Below are 11448 nucleotides of genomic sequence, written 5' to 3'. Positions count from 1 at the left end.
AATAAAATCAAAACCCATAAATCAATAACTATAATTACACAAATTAATAAAACAAAGGAGAAAATAAGACTAACCTTTTGTGTGGGGAAAATTTTGGGGATGTATGGGGTATTTATAGGGGAGAGAGTTGTAGGGTAAGTAGGAGTATTGGGCCTCATAAAATTAATGGGCCAATTAGGTAAATGAAATGGACTAGGCTTTGTTTGTATGGCATAGATTGTAGAATGAAAGCTCATAAAATAATTTGTACTAAAATAATTTTCGACCCAAATTAATAATTTGAAACTTTTTAAAATAAAATCCGGAAAAATACAAATAAATATTATAAATAAAATAAATTTTTATTTATAAAATATTTAAAAATATGGGGGATTACAATCTACCCCTCTTAAAAGAAGTTTCGTCCCGAAACTTAGCACAAAATCCCTTAAATTGTAAAACTTTTGCATAAAGCCGTTTCAAAATTTTCAAAATTATCTTGCTGGAATTCCTGTTGTGTCATAATATTGACACTAATATCTTATCACCATCCCAATTTACGCACTTCACTTGATACGTAAACAATAAAATAGCTATGAAGAGCATAAAAACATCGCAAAATAGCATAAAATAAGGCAAAAGCGCGAAATTATACGCATTCTACCCCCCTTAAAGAACAAGAGTTACGCCCTCGTAACTCACCTCATTAAATAACTCAGGATATTTCTTTCTCATATCATCCTCGGCCTCCCAAGTAGCCTCCTCATACTCTTGGTTTGACCAAAGAACTTTAACAATTTTCACATCCTTATTGAGCGTACTACGCACCTTATGATCCAAAATTTTCACAGGCTTTTCCTCATAAGTTAAAGTCTCATCCAACTGAATCGATTCAGGTTGTAGCACGTGCTTAGAATCAGGAACATACTTTTTCAATTGAGAGATATGAAACACATCATGCATTTTCTCAAATTCCATAGGTAATGCCAATTTGTAAGCAACTTTGCCTACACGTTCCAAAATTTCATAAGGACCTACATACTTGGCACTCAATTTGCCCTTCTTTCCAAATCTCATCACTCCTTTTGTAGGTGAGACTTTCAAAAAGACCTTATCACCCACATTGAACTCATCATCTCGCCTTTTCAAATCGGCATAACTTTTCTGCCTATCTTGTGCATCCTGGATTTTTGAACGAATCAACTTTACTTTGTTCACCATTTCCTCAATATACTCTGTTCCTAAAACAAGATTCTCGCTGTAGTCATTCCAACATACAGGACTTCTACACTTTCGACCATATAATGCTTCGAAAGGTGCCATGCCAATGCTAGCATGGTAGCTATTATTGTAAGAAAACTCAATCAAATCCAATTGATCCTCCCAAGTACCTTGAAAATCCAAGGCACACGCCCTTAGAATATCCTCCATGGTTTGATTGGTCCTTTCAGTCTGTCCATCCGTTGCTGGGTGGAACGCAGTACTCATTTTCAGTGTTGTTCCCAAGTTGGCTTGAACCTTTTGCCAAAATTTGGACAAGAACCTTGAATCTCGATCGGAGATGATGTCCTTAGGCACTCCGTGTAATCGAACTACATTCTTCACATAGACCTTTGCCAATTGTTTCTTCTTCCATGTTTCCTTTATTGGAATAAATATCGCAGACTTTGTAAGTCGATCTATAATCACCCAAATAGTGTCATTGCCACTTTTGGTTCTAGGCAATCCTGTGACAAAATCCATGGATATCGAATCCCATTTCCAACATGGAATCTCCAAAGGTTGAACCTTGCCCATAGGTCTCTTGTGATCATTCTTGACCCTTTGACAAGTCAAGCATTTACTCACAAACTCAGCTACTTCTCTTTTCATATTTGGCCACCAATACAACTCTTTCAAGTCCTTGTACAACTTGTCTCCTCTCGGGTGTACAGAATATGGAGTATTGTGGCTTTCTTCCATGATTTTTCTCTTTAAATCCTCACACTTTTCTGGTATGCACCATCTTTCTTTGTAACTCAAACTTCCATCATCATGGATCTTGAAATCTACATTCTTCCCTTGGCTCATTTTCTCCTTAATCAATTGGATTCCCTCATCACCTTTCTGACTCTCTTTAATTTCATCTAACAATGAACTCTCAAGGGAAAGAGCACTTAACCTTGCTTCTACTTCACCATAGCTCACAACCTCTAAATTCAAACGCTTCATATCTTCACATAACTCGTCAGGCACGATTAAAGCATTCACACCATGACTTGATTTCCTACTCAAGGCATCCGCAACAACATTTGCTTTCCCTTCATGGTATTCTATGTTCACGTTATAGTTATTGAACAATTCCAACCAACGCCTTTGTCTCATATTGAGATTCGTTTGAGTGAAGATATACTTGAGACTTTCGTGATCCGTAAAGATCTTACACTTTACTCCAAATAAATAATGTCTCCAAATCTTCAATGCAAACACTACAACCGCAAGTTCAAGATCATGTGTAGGGTAATTGATTTCATGAGATTTGAGTTGGCGAGAAGCATAAGCTATCACCTTCCCATTTTGTTGCAACACATACCCTAATCCATTCTTTAAAGCATCACTATATACTTCAAATCCATCACTTCCATCAGGTAAGGTTAAAACAGGTGCAGTGGTTAAACGCTCTTTAAGAGTTTGAAATGCTTGTTCACACTTTTCATCCCATTTAAACTTACTTTCCTTCTTCATCAAGGTAGTTAAGGGTCTAGCAATCTTCGAGAAATCCTTCACAAACCTTCTATAGTAGCCAGCTAGTCCCAAGAAACTCCTTATGTCAGACACATTCTTAGGCGTAGGCCATTCACTCACTGCTTGAACCTTTGTTGGATCCACAGAAACACCTTCTTTAGACACATAATGTCCCAAAAATGCAACCTTCTCTAACCAAAACTCGCACTTTGAAAACTTAGCATACAACTTATTGTCTCTAAGAGTTCTCAGTACGGTCCTCAAATGCTCCTTATGTTCTTCCTCACTTTTCGAGTATACCAAAATATTATCAATAAAAACAACCACAAACTTATCCAAATACTCATGGAATACTCGATTTATCAAATCCATAAAGATTGCAGGTGCATTGGTCAACCCAAAAGGCATAACTGTAAACTCATAGTGCCCATATCTAGTCTTAAAAGCAGTCTTAGGAATATCCTTATCAGCAACTCTTAGTTGATGGTACCCCGAACGTAAATCAATCTTGGAAAACACATTAGCTCCCTTCAATTGATCAAACAAATCATCGATCCTGGGCAGTGGGTACTTATTCTTTATCGTCACATTATTCAACTCCCTATAATCAATGCATAACCTCATGCTCCCATCTTTCTTCTTCACAAATAAAACAGGTGCTCCCAAAGGAGATGCACTTGGCCTAATATACCCCTTTATCCAACAATTCTTGCAGTTGCACTTTCAACTCTCCCATCTCAGCAAGTGCCATTCTATATGGTGCCTTAGAAATTGGTGTCGTTCTAAGAACCAAATCTGTTGTAAACTCCAATTCCCTGTTTGGTGGCATTTCATAAATCTCTTCAGGAAATACATCCAAAAACTCATTCACAATTGGCACATCTTCCACATTCACCTTATTACTCTTTTCCAAGTCTTGCACACAACAAAAGAATAAAGGATACCCTTTTCTCACAAGTTTTGACAACTTCATTGCAGAAATAATTCCAATACCTTTCGGTTTCCCAAAACGTCTGTAAGACACAGTCTTTCCCAAAGGACTCCTTAAATGAATCTTCTGTATCTCACAATCAATCTTAGCTTTATAAGTGGCCAACCAATCAATTCCCAAAATAACATCAAGGTCACCCAACTCAAATTCTATAAGATATGATGGAAAATCAGTCTCTACAATCCTCAAAGGTAAACCCTTATGCATCTTGGTGCACCTCACGACTTCTCCAGTAGGTAAACTAATAGGCAAGTCAATCGGATTTGGTTCAACTAGTCCTAATTATTTCAAAACAGAACTAGAAATAAAAGAATAGGTGGCTCCAGAATCAAATAAAGATTTAACAAAAATAGAATGAATAGAAAAGTTACCAGTGACAACATTAGAAGACCTTTCAGCTTCCTTCTTGCTCATCACAGACAAACGACCTGGAGTGACATTCTTTCCTTGATTCCCGGAGTTGTTGTTGCCAACATTTCCGTTCTTTGCATTCCCATTTTGACCATTCGAATTCCCTCCTTGATTTCTTGTTGGAGTAAACTTGTTCCCATTCCCTTGTTGCTTCAGTTTGGAGAAACACTCAAACTCCCTATGGCCCTTCTTGTTACAGAACCTACACACAACCAAGTTCCCATCACAATCCTTTCCAGGATGATCCTTCCCACATCTCTTGCAGTTGTAATGCCTTTCAGCTTGGCCATTAGGTCTAGAAGATCCTCCATTGTTTTGAACATTCCTATTCTGGGAATTCTCATTCCTTGGCTTCTTAAAGTTACCTTGGTTACTCGAATTTCCAAAATCCTTACGTTTTTCTCCAACACTTCCACTTCCACTCTCAGGTGTACTCCTGACATTCAGACTGTACAGGTGCGCTACTCTCCCATAAACCTTATCAAGAGTCTTAAAGGTCTTTCCAGCCAAGTCCTTCTGTAACTGTTTAGTCAAACCTTGCTCAAATATTTAAGCCTTCAACTCCTCAGTAGGCACTACTTCAGGAGCAAATCTCGACAAGTTCATAAACTTGTTATAGTAATCATTAATCGACATATTGTTCATTTGCAGATTGATGAACTCTTGAGCCTTTTGCTTCCTTAAGAATGGTGGATAAAACTTCTCCCTAAGTTTGGTTTTGAAAGTCTCCGAACCAAAATTAGCCTCAGCACGAAGTATATTTCCATTATCTCTCCGCCAAATATCTGCCTCTTCTTTCAAATACATGGCAGCTTGATCCACTCTCATATTCACAGGACAATTCAAAGCAGCAAAGATCTTATCGAACTCCCTAATCCAATTCTCCTGAAAAGTTGGGTCTCCACCTCCCTTAAAGTATGGTGGTTTGACCTGAGCAAGCTTCTTAAACATCTCACCCGCAGGATCAGGATTATCATTGCGGTTTTGGTTCAAGTTCTCAGCTAGAAGCTTAATAGCATCAGCTAAAGCATCATTGTTGGCCATCCTCCTTCTCTGCCTAGAAATATAACGCACTCTTAGGCCAATGTCGACACAAAAGAACTCTACTTGCATAACACCTCACATTCATAAAACATATTAAGGTAGAAAGGTGGGCAAGGCCACACGATCGCCCCTAATAAGTCACTTTTAAAGGAAATGATTATTAAATATTAATCATTCATACGCACAAGAAAAATAATTCCCTTGATTCAATCCCCTCCAAAATTCAAGCATTAAGTAAACAATATAATTAACTAAACATATATTATAAGTCACATAACTACATGCTTCACATAATAATTATTTACACGTCACATAGCACAAATCATCACATATAATTCCATATTACATGCTTTAAACCTTAAACATGATACTAGGTGATCACAATAAAGTAGCACCATTAGGTAAAACGTAAACAATTAAATAATTTGCATAATTATTACATACAATAATAAAAACGCAAAAGAATTAATTACAATGCATATAGAAAGAAATAATCTATCCTATACGCCCTTTCTAAAGTTACTCAAATCTCACCGACAAATAAAACAAGCAAAGAAGTTAAGAAAATAAAATAAATAATTAAATTCATTTTATTTCAAATAATTTAGTAATTTGAAAATAAATAAAAAAAATAAAATACCTTTTTTTAAAAAAAATTTAAATTAAACTTTAAATAATGTAGTTAAATCAAACTGATTAGATTTAAAACGTTAGGCGCCCAAAAACTTTAAAATTGGCTTTAGTGGTAATAAAAATCTAACCAAAGCTCCCAAATACCACTTTGTAACACCCCAATAATTCTCCCTTTTTCCAAACCACTTAATTTAAATAAAATAGTGGAGAACCATTGGCATGTTACCGCCACGTGTTAAAACATTAAGGCTTTATCAAAGTATTACAGTGGAAATCCAACTTAAATCTTAAAATAATATAATTTAGAAAACCAATAAGTCAAAGCTTACAAATTGGAACCATAAAGGCCCTTATTAAACCAAACTAATATTTAAAATCCCAAAACATAATTGAAATAGTAAAACATAGATAAGTTCAACACAAAGAACGAATACTCTCAATCACACCAATCCCTTGACAATGCGTATGTCAAATCCCCGAACCTCACATCATCAAGCTAACCTGTGCAATACTGCTCCCCAATAATACAAGTGTAATAATTGGATCATCACAGGGTCATTGAAAGGCGAAGGCCATGACCAAAAGAAAACACACACAAAAGCACACAATCAGCAAAGCTGAGTACATACAAGCTACAACGTACAAAACCTAACATGCTCAATTAATTAAAGTAAATAAACATACAAAACGAATTCATTAATCAAGACTCCACACTTAAACAATTCAATTGACTCAACATACTTAGTAACCAGTTCCAAACACTTGACTCTTAATATTTAGTTTGATTAATTTAATTTGGAGTAAGCAACAAACGAGGTTGTCCAACCCACCAAATCATTTTGGTCCCAAATGACCATTTAAAATAAAAGTTTAGCGCAATGCAAGAATGGGCACGACTCCATTCTCACAAAGTTAGTCTAGGATCCCATCTAACTTTCATTATAAAATAAAAATGTAAATACCAAAAGAGAAGAGGATATGTTGATCAAACAAGCCTCGAAAAGCCACGGGCTACCACCGTGTACCCCAACCCATAATTGTCAATACTCCAGAAGTGCACACTTTCCAGAGTTTTATTGCTCATCCTTGTTTCACTTTACGTGATTACAATTTTAATTAATAGCCGACTCATTCAATTAGACCATACATATCAATCATACATCAATTTACTTTTAATCTTATTTAGGACAATGGTGATCACATCACAAATTGACCTTTAATTCCTTTAAACTTCCAAATTATCCAAAATTGTTGAACATAGTCAACCCACCTAGCCATTTCGGCTTGATCCACTTTTACTCAACATACTAACAAGTCATGCTTGAGTAATAAATAAAATAATAATAACCTTGTGGAATAATTAATAAATTTATTCCACTTAAACCATTCAATTCCAATCCTTCAATAATCCAAATGTGGTTAATAAACCAATCCAATAAAAATATGCTTGTATCAATATTCCGTACAAACAATTAATTCAATATAATAAAACATGCTTGCATCCATAATTCCATACAAACATAATCAATTCACCAAAACATGTCTCACAAACATAAGCACATGAATTAATTAAATGTATAACCAAACAATTTTCATCCAAGTGTTCTCTAAATATGAAACTAAGTTCTTTCTTTTTGATACCTAAACATGATACTACTTACAACGAAGTAGACATGTACGTACCTCGTATAAACAATCCTTTGTGCCACTTTTAATCAATCAAAAGTCTCCTAAGGAATAATCACTTCCTCAAATAGGCCCTTAAAATAACCGATTATACTACAACAATTCCCGAATCAAGTCTCCTACATAAAGGGACAATAATACTATATTAATTCTCCTTGTATACACAATTTCCAGCAACTTAAATTTACTTTAGACTACTTAAAAAAAATCTGAAAATTATTTTAAAACCCCTAATTAAACTCCTTTTTAATGGGTAATCACACCCTTTCATTAAAATCACAATTATACTACTTTAAATAAAATTCCAGCATTTTAAACTAATCAAAAACCCTTTAAAACTCAAGGATAAAATTTAAAGCATAAAAAAAACTTCATTAAAAATCAAAAACTACCCGAAAATCATATTTAGAGGCTGAATTTGGCCACGAGAGGGTGGTGCTCACTACCAAAGGTAGTGAGTCTTTGTTAAAACATTGTTTCCACATGGAAAACACTACTTTTTTTTTATCAAAATCGGATGAGTTCAGAACCTAATCGGGATTAAAACGGCATTAATATTAACGAATGGAAGTCTAAGAATTAAAACACGAATTTACGTGTTCAAAATATTCTGGGATTAAGTTAAACTAATCTGTAGTTATAATCACCAAAATTTCAAACATCATTACTATAAAAGCCTTAAATCAATTGTTCGTAAAAACCCTAAAATCGTGATTTTCAATAATTAAAAACCCTAGGTTATAAAATTTACAAAATCCGAAAATTATGACATTTATAAAATCTGAAATTATAAAGTTTAATCATCAAAATACAATTTGATACTAATTAAATTAATTTCAAACAATAAAATCAAAACCCATAAATCAATAATTATAATTACACAAATTAATAAAACAAAGGAGAAAATAAGACTAACCTTTTGTGTGGGGAAAATTTTGAGGATGTATGGGGTATTTATAGGGGAGAGAGTTGTAGGGTAAGTAGGAGTATTGGGCCTCATAAAATTAATGGGCCAATTAGGTAAATGAAATGGACTAGGCTTTGTTTGTATGGCATAGATTGTAGAATGAAAGCTTATAAAATAATTTGTACTAAAATAATTTTCGACCCAAATTAATAATTTGAAACTTTTTAAAATAAAATCCGGAAAAATACAAATAAATATTATAAATAAAATAAATTTTCATTTATAAAATATTTAAAAATATGGGGGATTACACATAAGATTAATTTTCTCTTAAGCTCAAACTTCTCTCTTGTTTCTCTCTCTACAACTCTTGGTTTAATTCAATTCATTATTTCTGTTAACTTTGGTAACAATTTCTTCCCTTTTTATTTCAGTAATTTATTTGTTTTTGTTCATCATGTTTTGCTTAATTGTTTTGATTAGTTTAGATTTAATTATGTGTGAGTAGATTATTTTCTAGCATTGTGGGGATCTAGAAATAAAATGAAGGGGTAATTTATTATTGTTGATTGTCAATGCTTGATTAATTTCCTATTGATTGATTTAATGTTATGCAATTAGATTAGGCCTAGTTTAATTGTATGAGTTTTGCAATATTGATTCGAGATTCGACATATGAGAATTGATGTTTAGGCTTAGTTTCAATAGGCAGGTTAATTTATAAATGGTTAAGTCAAGATTCGAGAGATGCGATTTAATACTGGTAGATTAACTTTGTGATTGTAATACGTAGCGAAAGCCCTTTATGATCTGATTAATTAACGCATTGATGATTGATTATTGTGTTTTACCCTGGAATATTATTTATTGGTGAACCTATACCCTAGGCTTTTATTATTTGATTTTCTCCTAAAACTTTAATCTCCGTAGTTTAGTTCTTTTCATATCAATAAATTGGTTACCTAATAATTTAGATTATTTAATTTAATTAGGAATAAATCGACTCGTTTCCCTGTGGTTCGACCCTTCTTCCCTATCTTCTTTAGTTAGAGGATTTAGGAATTATTTTTTATTAGGGTAATACGACTTTAGACTGTCATTAATAACGGACCTAAATGCGTCAAAGCAATGATTGGATCAAATAGATCTTACATTGCTGAAAATCGAGCCAATCAGAACATTTAACCACCTAATTTCCATGCAAAGCCTATACAGATAGATAGCCTTTTCAAAGAGCTTTCCAACGGTATACTATTATCCCAATTCCAAGTTAAAACAAAGAATATATCATCAAAATAATAAATCAGGCCAAAAAATCGATACCCTAGCCTTGCACTAAAACGTCCATATATTTTGATCCACAATATATTTTAACCTAATTTCTAACGGCATTGGAAATTAGACATTTAACGCTTTCTAATGACATATTATTTGCTTTAATCCAAATTTGCAATCAAAAGTTATAAAAGCTTTTAAAACGCGTTTTTGAATAAGGCAAAACCGCGCCGCGCACAACATTGTTGTGTGCGACAACCCAGCGCAAGTCTCAAAGTTGCGCTCGGCACTCCAACGCAACTTTGAGAATTGCGCGCGCCCCCTGACGTCGCGGCTCTAAAACCCTAAACCTAGATTCCTACCCCTATAAATAAGGGTTTTCGCTTACACCTAAACACAACAGAAAAATCAGAAATCAAGCCTTAAAATTCTAAAAACCCTAATATTTCAAACCCTCTTACTATCATACTACTTTTCTTCTCTTTTCCCAAATACTCTCTAACCCTAATCTATTCATTGAAATCCTTGGAGGTACAAAGAAGAAGATAGGTCCAAAAACATCTAAAACAGATATTTAGCAAGCAAAGAAGAACGATTAGTTACCTGAGCACTTAGAACAATCACCTTTTATTTTCTTCTTGTTTTAAATAACTTTTATCAATTAATTAGTGTTGTTTGATCACTTTAAATAAACTCTTAATAATTAATTCACGCAGTATTCTTTTTTTTATTTTAAGACTATAATTGGAATAATTAATTGTTGTTTTATCACTTAAGTCTAAATGAATCTTGTTTTATTTCTTGTTCCTTTCACGAATTTGAATTAAAAAAGTATAACGACATTCATTGCAATGTAGACTTTTTGTGATTAATGTTTGTAAATAAAATCAACTAACTTAGTTTTCAGGAATCGCATTGCATATACAATTTGGTAATGAAATTGCGAAAAAGGAAAAGCTAGTAGAGGCCGCACTAGGGCTAGAATTGCGATTCCCCTAAAAAAAGGAACGTTTTCTGATTCTAGTACCCTTGCTCCCGAACCCAATTCTGGTATTAGTAGACCAATTTGGGCAAGGGTAAACTTATGATTCATGCTAATTATCCGGAGAAAGGTATGAACGAGTTTTATGAGTTTTTCTAAAACTCATTGGTGACTTTCTATTGGTTACTTGTAAAAAAGAAAAAGAAAAAAAAAAAAAAAGTAATGACGGAGTCAATTCTAATTCAAGGTCTCCTAACACAGCCAGGATACAAATCCTAATATAACCTAAAAATTGTAAAGTCCTAGGCTTTTAATGGGCTAAGGGCACAGAGAAAATGGGATCCCCAACGACGGGGTACCCTTCTCACAACCTCCGGCCAAAATGTTAAGTCCTTCATTTCCAAATGCTAATTAAGTTCTCATTTCCAAATGCTAAGTCCCCTAATGTATTAATTATAACAAAAACTTAGTCCTTTGCTCTGCTAAATATAAATGGTTGAGAGCAATTAAAAAAAAACTAGCAAATATCTACAATCATCAAGGGCAACCATGTTATTCCATCGAAAAAAATATTTCTAGTTAGCGAAAATTGAATTCTAAGCCATCTATTACTAATTACACTACCCCTTGTTTCACATAATTTTAATACAAAGTTAGGGTATGTGTTCATAATTCCCTTTTATTTTCTACAAAAATCATTTAACCTAATTCATGAACATCAGTTGATCATACCCATTATCAGCAAAACCCTAAACCCTAATTTAACCGGAAAAAAAGTCTAATGTATGAGATACGAATGTGACTTGCTAAGTTACT

Source organism: Chenopodium album, chromosome 12 (genome assembly GCF_948465745.1).
Source record: "Chenopodium album chromosome 12, dcCheAlbu1.1, whole genome shotgun sequence".
Classification (NCBI taxonomy): Eukaryota; Viridiplantae; Streptophyta; class Magnoliopsida; order Caryophyllales; family Amaranthaceae; genus Chenopodium; species Chenopodium album.
This window is presented reverse-complemented; position numbering follows the sequence as displayed.